Raw genomic sequence first — 11,610 nt, forward strand, 5'->3', positions numbered from 1 at the left:
CATTTCTAGTAAAATTCTTTTTTTGTAATTTGATTCTCTGCCAATGATCTGAGTGCTGTTAAAATCAAATTGGTGTTGTTGATTGAAGGAGTGTTCTGCTAGAGCAGTCTTCCCAGGTGCTACATAGTTCGTTGGTTTTACGCTTCTTTCGTGTTCGCTAATTCTGGTTTTTAAGTACCTGCCCGTTTGACCCACATACAGACCTTGACAATCAGAGCAGGGTATTTTATAAACCACACCACTTTGTAACTCGTTTGGTGTTTTATCTTTGAGTTTTGAGAAGTATTTGTTAATGGTATTTTAGTTTTTGAACGCTATTTTGACTTCACCATCAGAAACCACTCCTGTTAGCCTTTCAGACAAACCTTTGACAAGGGATTTTTGCAAATTTATGGTTTTGGTTTTCTTTGAGTTTAATAGGTGTAGGGTTGTGATTAGGGATTTTGTTTAATAGTTTATGAGGAAAATTGTTTTTTAGTAAAATATCTTTAGTTTTGTTAGCATTTTTTTGATGAAAACTGGAATGAGATAAGGCTATTGTGCGGGATTTTAGGTTGCTAATTATGTTTAATTTTTGTTTAAATGAGTGATTTGATTGGTAGTTAAGAAATCTCTCAGATAAAGTGGATTTGTGAGTTGGTTTTATTTTCTCCATGCAATATTTCTGTAATTCTGACATATCTAGATCAGAACATATAGGTGATAGACAGTTACCCATTCCAAGGCCACAAATTTGTTTGTAATATACATTATTGTAAGTGAAATAACTATTTTCAAATACAAACTCTAAAAGACTTAAAAATTCTTCTAAAGGGATGTTTCATGAATTAAAAATATAGCGCAAAATAAATGGCACCTTATCAGAGATCACTGTAACAACCCTCCGCAATATTAAAATATGCAATGACTCGATTAAAATCTCCGGTCGTTTGATAGGTATTTGGTGTTGTTATTTTTTAGAGTAACAATAATAATATCGGCATGCCTCAATTTGCTGTGTGACAGCACCCTGCACTGCTAAATTTTAAAGCGCTATATTTTTTTTCAACTTATGGCTGTTATCGTCCTTCCGAGGGAGTTCAAATTATTAAATGGTTTTATGGTGGCAAATCGTCCGTATAATGTAGAAATTTGTTTTAAGTTAAATGTAAAAATAGACCGATTCCTTGCGAAAATAACATTTTAGAATTTTAGGTTTTGAATTTTGAGACATCTTTTTGTCTTCAAGATTGTCATAAAAACCACACTAAAAGGCAAGAAACTTCTATCGAAAGAGTCCAGGAGCAAGAACCGGTTTGGTTTGTAGTGCCCTAGAAGTGGAGTCAACGCGATCAAGTAGAAGTGGTGGAGAGGAAAAGGTTATGGACCATAAATCTGTTACCAGTATTTAGAAAAAACATGGGTGTAAATGTTTTAAATATTTGAAAGCTCTAGGAAATATTTCTCGAAGACCAGTGGCGAAGAATGAAATTTTGTGAAACCAGGATGGAAAAAGCAATTGAAAATAAAATAAAATTACGAAATATTCTATTTTTAGATGAATAGTTCGTTGTTCGATATTAATCTTTAACTCAAAAATCTAAAATTAACACAAAAGTTTTTAATTTTGTACTCGGTTCTGAAAAATGTATATTTGGGCGACTATATTAAAAGAGCAATTTATTGATGCTAAACGCTCAAAAATACCTTGAGTTGCTGCAAAATTAAGTTCTTCCTGCCGTTCAAATACTCCCTGATTTAGACCTGGGATCGGTCTGTCGAGTGCCTTGCACATAATGCGGTTATGATAAAAAAAAAATTAAATACTTTTCCTAATTGTCTTATGAGTAGGACTGGCAATATTAAATGATCTTCTAAATCTTCAGATTCTTCTAAATCTTGTCTGCAAATGACTTATATTTTTAGGGTTATGTTAAGCGGACGTCTACACCCTAAAGGGGCGAGGGGGAGGTCGTCAAACCGAACGTGGATGAAGGAGGGGTTAGTCCCGTATAGAGCGTGTATCGGAATTTTCTAAGTGTGTATCAAATATCGCGGCCATAGAGTGCATACAAGAACTTTTTAGACACTCGCCAATTATTAACTTCCCTACGGGACGGCCCCGAGGAGGGTACCACAGCCCAGTAGAATTCGGACATTTCCAACATAAGGCAGTGCCTCATGTCTTCGGTTTCATATAATCGCTATAATGTTCGCGTTCATCAGTAATTAACTGTTTTTTTTTTTATTTTGTTATACAAGGTTGTAATTCTATACAGGGTGATTGATGACGAAAATTTGGTAGCTATGGAAATGACAGTGCTCTATCGGTCTAAAATATCTTTAGCTTTGCAGCGTTCATCGCCGTCTTAGCGCTGTCATGTATCCGGTCTAGCGTCGCGGGCTCTTGTCTGTCTTCGAAACGCTAATTAGTTAGTTTAAGCGCCTATCTTTTTGTTTTTGGTCGCATCGGAGTGCTGCGGAGTTTATGATTGAATGACTGAATAACAATTTATTTTCAGTTTTTCCTACAATTAATATTTACAATATAACAACCATAAACTATACTGTGACTAGCATTCCTGATATGCTGACGAAGCAGTGAGTGCCGATGAACCCCGATGAATGAAGGCAGGCGTTGTTTGCCTTGGGGTTGGCAGGATTGCATCGAGTAGCGGGGAAAGAGGACTCCCGTCTCAGAGGTAGGGAGCTTTATACGGGAACTCAATAGTTTGGACGGCCTCGACGGCAACGAATACAAGAGGATTTTCAGAGCAGTTCCATGACATATTCTTTCAATTACTAGAGGAAAAATTGATTGAAAAAACCTCTTTAGTATTCTTAGGTACCGTAGCACAAAAACAGTTTGCCTTAATGGCCTTACGGACGCTGTAAGCTTTGTTCACAGACAGATCACTTAGACACCCTGGTAGGGCAAGTCTATTGGGTCTGTCACGCCAAGTGTTCACAGAAAAATGATTGTTTGGGAGTTGTCGGTTGTGACTGTGCTAAAGAGGACGGGAGTAAATAGAGAGTCTTTTGTATATAGGGACATGGATTGTGGTGTTTAGGGGGTCATGTCGGACGTTGTGTGTGATATTTCTGGTAAGCTCCGAAACTTGCACTCTGTAGGAGTAGAAGTTTTCAGATATTCTATCAATATAGTCTGTGAGTTATTCTATTCCTGTTACGTTGTGTAAGTCCCTTAGTCTGGTGTAAATGGGGTATGATGTGCAGCATCTAAGGATATTTTGCATGATTTGGAGCCTACCTCGTTGCTGGTCCGACAGTGTGTGATATAATTTTAATTTGTTTTCTGTGCTTATGGGTGAGTTTGCGGCTATTAATGGGTGGAGTTGTTGTTGGGCTAGGAATGCTTTTTGGATGAGGAATGAGGTGTTGTGGTGAAGGGTGAGTCTGGGATCAAGTAAGATACCAAGGTACTTGACTTTTTGTGTGGGGTTTATGGGGGTGTTATTGATAATTAGAGGATCAAGGATGCGGTTATGGAAGAATTTTCGGGAGAGGATCATCAATTCTGTTTTTTGCGGATTGATTTTTAGTTTCCATTTTTGGTAGTATGGAAGCAGTAGAGAGACGTGTATGGAGATTGTGGATTTTGCAGCCAGGGCAAAATAGGATTGGGCATAAATGTTGGTGTCGTCAACATATTGGGCTATTTTGCTGGTGAGGAACTTGGGAATGTCGAAGGTGTAGGCTATGTATAGGAGGGGGGATAAGACTGTGCCCTGGGGGACGCCTGCAAGCAGATTTCTGGGGGTGGATAGGGCGTTTTCTATTCTTACTTGGAAGGTGCGGTTTGTTAAGTAGGAGTGGATTAATGAGGTTAGGTGGAGAGGAAAGTTGAGGTTAAAGAGTTTATAAATCAACCCCAGTCGCCATAGCGAATCAAACGCCTGCTCCATGTCGATTAGCAACATCGCAGTGTTCATTTGCCTGTTGAAACCCGTTAATATGTCCTGAACAATTTTGGCTGACAGTAACATGGTGCTATGACCAGGTCTGTAGCCAAACTGCTCTGCGGGTATTATGTTAAGGTTTTCCACTACATTGCTGATCCTCGAATGGAGAATGCGCTCGGTAAGTTTGGCTAGGGAATTGATTAGTGAGATGGGGCGATACGAGTTGGGTAGGGAAGAGTTCTTACCAGGCTTAAGGATTGGGATTATTGTGGCGTTGTTCCATTGTTTGCAGAAGTGCTGCAATAAGATTATTTCATTGATTATGTGCATCAGATGAATAATGGCTTTGCGTGGAAGATTTATGAGGAGGTTGTAGGGAATCGTATCTGGACCAGGAGCTTTATTGTTTCGGAGATCTTTGAGGATTTTTCTTATTTCGCCGGGGTTGGTTTTGAGGTCTAGGTAGGTATGTGGATTTATGGGATATTTCCTTTCTGTGAACTTCTTGGCCGTGTACGTTATGTGTTTGTGCGCGTCTGTGGTGTCTGGGACTTCACTGTGAACGGTCGCAAAGTGATCCGCGATGGCCTCTGTTTTCTCGGCGTTGGTGTAATGCTCCCGGCCATTTTGATTGATGGCCGGGATTGATTCCACCTTTTTGCGCAGATTCCTTGCTACCCTCCACAGTGAGTTGTCGCGTGTGGTTAGTCTGTCTAGTTTTTGTGCCCAACATTCGTTTTTGTACTTTTCAATGTCGTGGCGTATTTTGTTTGTTAGTTCATTGATCCTTTGTCGGTCTTCGTCGCGTCGATTGTTTTGCCATCTTTTCCTTGCGCGATTTTTTTGCTTGATCAGATCTTTTATGCTGTCAGGGAGCCTTTCCTCCTTTGATCTGCAAATTACTGGATTTGTTAGTGAGTTGCGCGTTAGCTGAATGTTTTTAACAAACTTTTTGACCTCACTTTTGATCTGGTCAATGCTTCCAATCGATTCGGGAATGATGGTGATGTCGTTTAGTTTTTGTCTGTACAGTTTCCAGTCGAAGTTTGTGTAGTTGTATGTTGTTTTGAGAGTGTTCCCTCTGTGCATCCCAGTGCACGTAGATGGGGAGATCGTCTGAGTTGATAGTGAGAGGCCTTTGGGGTGTGGCATAGCCACCACTGATCATGACATTATTTATGATTATTGAGACATGCTCTATATGTGTCTAAAGTTTCTTAGGCGTTTATATTCAATGCCATTTTTAATCAGGATGGCTCCGCCACCTCCCCTTGTGGGCCGATCACTGCGTTCAACTTTATAGTTTTTTATTTTTAGTTCATCGACGTTACATAGTTTGGTCTCTACAACTATCATAACGTCGATTCTGCGTGTGTTTATAAACTCTATAAACTCTCCCAGATTATTGAGAATTCCGCTTGCGTTCCAGCTTGCAATCTTGAAAACATTAGATATGGTAGCCTGGTAGGATTTCATTAAAAAAGTACGTCATGATTTCGAATTTGTCTCTGGATGAGTCACCCCCATCGCGGAGAAGGTTTGTGAAGTGGTTTACTGCTTTAAGAGCTTCGTTTAAGTTTATCAAACTATTTATTTTATTTTATTTAAAGCAGTACAGCCCAACAGTATATCCATTTAATGGGCAATATAATTTACATACCTATATATATAAATTATATATATGTCATATTATTATATGTCATTATAAATGTTCAAAATATAAAGATAAACTAAGTCTAAATAGCTTATAAGTACCTAAAAAATTATTTTAAGAGAAAAAAAGAAAAAAAAAACAAGAATTTCAGAGAGAGAGGAAAGAGAAAAAAAAACAAAAATATCATTTCAACCCGAAATATAAATCAGCTAAGCATACTAAATAGAGTACCATAACAAATGCGATACGTAAACTTTAGAATACCAAGTCGCGAATATAAGTTCATTAAGAAGTAGTAAACAACTCTGTAAAAACTTTAATTAAATTATTACGTGAGCAAACAAATAGATCACAGAATGGCGTTATTTTGTTTGAATTGTCTGACATTACGTATAAGGGTGAACTTGACATTACGTATAAGGGTGAACTTAACATTACATTTGTCCTGGCCCCTGGGCAATAAAATAAGTTTGTGTTTCTTGAGTTGAGACGCGGCACAGAAAAATTTAGATTCTCTAGTAGCTCAGGACAATCAACTTTCCCATGCAATATCTTATGCACCAACAAGACCGACGATCTATTTCTTCTAATTTCAAGAGGTTCCACGGAAAAGCGAGTTAGGAGAGTTTCGTAAGAGATTCCCTGAGGAGGATAAAATCCGTCAGCCTTAAAGGAAAGATACTTTAAAAATTTTCTCTGTATTTTTTCGATAAATATTCTATATTTATGAACCTGGTAGTAAGGGTTCCACACTATAGAAGCATATTCCAATTTAGAACGTAAAAGAGCAAAATATAAGTTTTTTAAGGCTTCTATGTTACTGAAACCTCGACAGTTTCGCACAATAAATCCAAAGACTCTACTAGCACTGTTTGATATATTATCTATCTGGTTCACAAAGGTAAGCTTATTATCAAACACCACACCCAAATCACTGATTGATGAACATCGAGTAAGTTTTGTGGAAAGGGTGTAATCGAATTCGATTACATTTTTCCTTCTAGAAAAGGACACCACCTTACACTTAGACACATTTAGATTTAACCTGTTTTCATCACACCACAGACTTACACACCTCAAATCGTTCTGCAAAGACATGCAATCAGTAGTATTGGTTACAGAAGAATAGATTTTTAGACTATTTAGTTCTTTGAAAGCGTTGTTTAGGTCCCTTACCTGTGTGAGGCCGGAGGCCCCCTCGCCCCGCCCCGCGCTGCTTTTCCTTTTCAGTGTTTGGGCTCGCTCCCTTGTCAGCACATCAGTAAAGTCCCTGTCGTATGTTCACCTGTCTCCTTGTCCCTTAGTGGTGGTAGCGTCCCTCCATGCAGGTCGTGATGGTGATGGTGCTGGCAGGAAACTCTCTTGAGGTTTGGTTTGAGGACGGTTTTCTGGCAGCTGGCCGACTTTGTACTTGTACACCGGGCAGTTGGTGTTTATTGCGCGATGTGGACCTCCGCAGTTTGCGCATTTTGGCTCGAAGCCACCGTTTTGGCATTGAGTAATTTCATACACAGCGGCTGCAACGGAGCTTCCTGTTGCAATTTGTCCTTGAATAGCCCCAGATTTGGCATCGTTGACATTGTACAATGGGTTTTTGGTTCTTCCGGTTTTCCCATTGTACACGGATGTGCATGAAAGTGCTGACCTCTCTGTTGAGCTTCGTGGCATTCTATGAAGGATCCATCACCACAAGATACAATGGACGGTAGGTGTTTTTCATTTTAAAAACGTTTTGTGCACGGATGCTATGCTTCTGAGAGAGTTCCTCCTTGATTTCCTCAGAAGTGATCTCACCGTCTAGACCTCTGAGGACGAACGCATGAATCCTCTCTCCCTCTAGCGCGTATGTATGGAACTCAGTGTTTTTGTGTTCTAACTGCTTCTTAATAGTTTGGTGGTCTGCCACATCTTCAGGGTAAGTGATAACCGACTGCTTTGCGTATTTTAAGGTCACCGGTTTGTTGGTAACCTTTTTGAGTTCATCGAGGAAGTGGCGGTGGTGTTGCAGTCTACCCTTCACAATGATGGGTGGGGGTTTAGTGTTATTTCTTTTGTTTGGAGGTGTTTGGAAGTTGTTTGGAACGATTGTTTTGTTTTTGCCTTATCTTCCTTCTTGGCAGTTAATTCCTCGTCGGGTTCCGCTACCTCTAGATCCATGGCAACGTCGTTGGTTTGGAGGGTTTTGTATCTGTTGGTAAGAATTGTGGGTGGTGAGGGCGATATGTGTTTTAATTTAATGTACTTAGTAGGGGGGCTGAACCCTTGGCTGTCCGCTCTGGTCTGTTTATTGCTGGTGGCTGTAGAGGGAGGTGGTGGTGGAGGTGGACAGAGGAGTGGAGTGTTCAGGGTTAGGGAGGTTTTGCGTTTTGAGGGCATGTTGTGGGTTAGGTTTAGGTGTTTAGCAGCAGTGGTGTGGAGGTTATTTTGTTGCTCTTGGGAAAGATTGGGATTGTTAATTTGTCGTTGTAGTAGGCTGTAATCTAAGCATCTTGTTTTGTTGATACTTTTTTTAAGATTAGTGATAACGTTATCAGTTGTGGCGGAGCGTTTGGATGCCGATGTTGAGGCGCGCGATGATGTCGATCGCGCGCCATCATCCGTGTCCGATTTCATTTTCGGTTCCCTCCGAAGGGACCCTGCGTTTGGTAATTTCCGATTGGCGCATAGAGAAATGAATATTAAAAGAGTGTTCGAAAGGTAGCCTAACCTGATCATCAAGTTCTAAAACTTAACCTAAAAAATTTAGTTCGGTTAGACCGCATCGAGGGCCAACTTCTGTCATAATTGTCAATTGTCATTAGATTATCGATTTTCTTTCGTCCCTTCTCATCACCCACGTCCGCCTCCTTAATCGTCGCCATTGCTTATTCCTTTTTATTTTGGCGCCCATTGAGTGTGTTCTTTAGTTTTTTTCTCAACAAAAAATAGTTAAAAATGTAGCTTAAAGTCATTAAAGTGTAATTTCATCATATAGAAGCTTTTTTTGTTGTTTTATTGTGTGGTTTCAGATCCCTAGGATGGGGTAAGTGCAATTTTATTTATCAAATAGTTTTCACCATGTTGAAGAATGTTCTAGGTCACCTAAAATTGTTGTTTACCATTTTAAAACTGCCCTAATAATGTTATCACCAGGAAAATTCATTTTCAAATGCCAGACACCTACTTGTTCTAATACATACTATTGACCTATTGAGGATTTATAACAAAATAAAATTTTCTTTAAATTTCTTATAATTTAAGTGACATTATTAGGAGGTCCGAATGGTTAAAAATATTTGGTTTAAGCCCAACCTCAACAAGGTGTTATTTATGTCAAGACCATTTTGATGATATTTCATTTACTAGTACTATACATACTCATTTAAGAAAGTGGTCTCTCCCAATTGCTGGCCCAAGTATTATTCAAAATGCCCCAGTATTGGTTGAGGCACAAGTACCTTGGGAAGATACATTGACTTTATTACCTGCTGTCATAATCCAGCAATCTCTATATAATGTTCAAAATGAACATAATTATGTTAGGCCACTGTTTACTAGGTCTAACGAAAGGTATCATCAGTGCTTTGCTGCTAGGAAGTACCAAAAGCACAATAAGTGAAACAACTTCCATTCTACCAGGTCACTACTCAAGGAGGTACCGCACCTCGATAAGATGGGAGTAAGAACCAGGGATTCTCCTTGAATATTTAAGAAAAAGGACCGATGACATCTAGAATTTAGGGTATACATCAGTGTCAACTAATTTTTAATATCATACTCTCCATAAAGAAAATTTTAATTAAAGGGTTAGTTTTTATATATTACCACTCTCCTAACATTTTTGGGTACCCTCTGTACAAAAAAGTAGGTAGTAAACTTAAAATTTTTAGGACATATTTTTACGAAATATGTCTATAAATAATTAATGTATAAATTTGATAAATTGTAATTTTTGTATCATATCCTCAAAATGTAGAAAAAGCAAAATACATACGATGGACAGTATTGTTGTGTGACAAAAACAATTGTATCAGGATCCCTTTTAAGACAATAAATTACAAACTTACTTTATAATTGACTTTATTCTACCCCTACCCTTGTTAATTTGTTGATAACAGTGAAATTAACATTGTTAGTATCAAGCATTTAATTCTCAAAATAGGACTTAATATATTATAGTTAAATCTCTAAAATATTGTCTTACATAATTGACCCATTAAATCTTTTTTTGATAGCGTATTGGGCTGTAAAATCTCTTTCACATTCTCTAAAAATCAATGAAAAAGTGCATTAATAACAATTTATTTTGTTGAAGGGCGTTAATGCATTAACTTAACAGCTTAAAAGCAAATTTGATGAATTTAATATCAAAAAACTAACGAATTCAATTAAAAAATGTAAAAAATAAACTTAAATTACATACATTATCACTCTTAGCCTCTTCAAAAATAAAATTAATACACTTCATAGAGAAATGAATATTAAAAGAGTGTTTGAAAGGTAGCCTAAATTGATCATCAAGTTTTAAACCTTAACCTAAGATATTTAGTTCGGTTAGACGGCATCGAGGGCCAACTTCTGTCATAATTGTCATTATTATTATCGATTTTCTTTCCTTCCTTGCCATCACCCACCTTCGCATCATCGATTGTCGCCATTGCTTATTCCTTTTTATTTGGGCGTCCATTGGGTGTGTTCTTTTGTTTTTTCTCAACAAAAAATAGTTAAAAATGTAGCTTAAAGTCATTAAAGTGTAATTTCATCATATAGGCAGAAGCTTTTTTGTTGTTTTATTGTGTGGTTTCAGATCCCTAGGATGGGGTAAGTGCAATTTTTTTTATCAAATAGTTTTCACCTTGTTGTAGGTCACCTAAAATTGTTGTTTACCATTTTAAAACTGCCCTAATAATGTCATCACCAGGAAAATTAATTTTTAAATGCAAGGAACCCACTTGTTCTAATACATACTATTGTCCTATTGAAGATTCATACAAAAATAAAATTTTCTTTAAATTTCCTGAAAGTGACATTATTAGGAGGTCCCAATGGTTTAAAATACTTGGTTTAAACCCAACCTCAACAAGGTGTTATTTATGTCAAGACCATTTTGAGGATATTTCATTTACTAGTACTATACATACTCATTTAAGAAAATGTGCTCTCCCAATTGCTGGCCCAAGTATTATTCAAAATGCCCCAGTACTGGTTGAGGCACAAGTACCTTGGGAAGATACATTGACTTTATTACCTACTATCATAATCCAGCAATCTCAATATAATGTTCAGAATGAACATAATTATGCTAGACCACTTTTTACTAGGTCTGACGAAAGGTATCATCATCAGTGCTTTGCTGCTAGGAAGTACCAAAAGCACAATAAGTGAAACAACTTCCATTCTACCAGGTCACTACTCAAGGAGGTACCTCACCTCGATAAGGTGGGAGTAAGATCCAGGGATGCTCTTTGAATATTTAAGAAAAAGGACCGATGACATCTAGAATTAAGGGTATACATCAGTGTCAACTAATTTTTAATATCATACTCTCCATAAAGAATATTTTAATTACAGGATTAGTTTTTATATATTACCACTCCCCTAACATTTTTGGGTACCCTCTGTACAAAAAAGTAGGTAGTAAACGTAAAATTTTTAGGGCATATTTTTGAGAAATATAGTTCTTATGTCTGTAAATAACTAATTTATAAATTTGATAAATTGTAATTTCTGTATCATATCCTCAAAATGTAAAATGTAAAAAGCAAAATACATACCATGGAGTGTTGTGCTAAAGCAGCACAAAAACAAATTGTATCAGGATCCCTTTTAAGACAATAAATTATAAACTTACTTTACAATTGACTTAAATTCTACCCCTACCCTTGTTAATTTGTTGATAACAGTGAAATTAACATTGTTAGTATCGAGCATTTAATTCTCAAAATAGGACTAAATATATTATACTTAATCTCTAAAATATTGTCTTACATAATTGACCCATTAAATCTTTTTTTGATAGCGTATTGGGCTGTAAAATCTCTTTCACATTCTCTAAAAATCAGTGAAAAAGTGCAA

The 11,610-nt window shown here is 37.3% G+C and overlaps 1 long non-coding RNA gene across 1 annotated transcript; it reads left to right on the top strand.

Moving 5' to 3' along the window:
* The first annotated feature begins 9,931 nt into the window (after positions 1-9,931).
* Positions 9,932-11,386, top strand: LOC126737781 (uncharacterized). Its single transcript, XR_007661102.1, has 2 exons — positions 9,932-10,356; positions 10,857-11,386. It is a non-coding gene; the product is annotated as an uncharacterized LOC126737781 (long non-coding RNA).
* The last annotated feature ends 224 nt before the right edge of the window (positions 11,387-11,610 follow it).

This window comes from Anthonomus grandis, chromosome 6 (assembly GCF_022605725.1).
Source record: "Anthonomus grandis grandis chromosome 6, icAntGran1.3, whole genome shotgun sequence".
In the NCBI taxonomy this organism is placed as follows: Eukaryota; Metazoa; Arthropoda; class Insecta; order Coleoptera; family Curculionidae; genus Anthonomus; species Anthonomus grandis.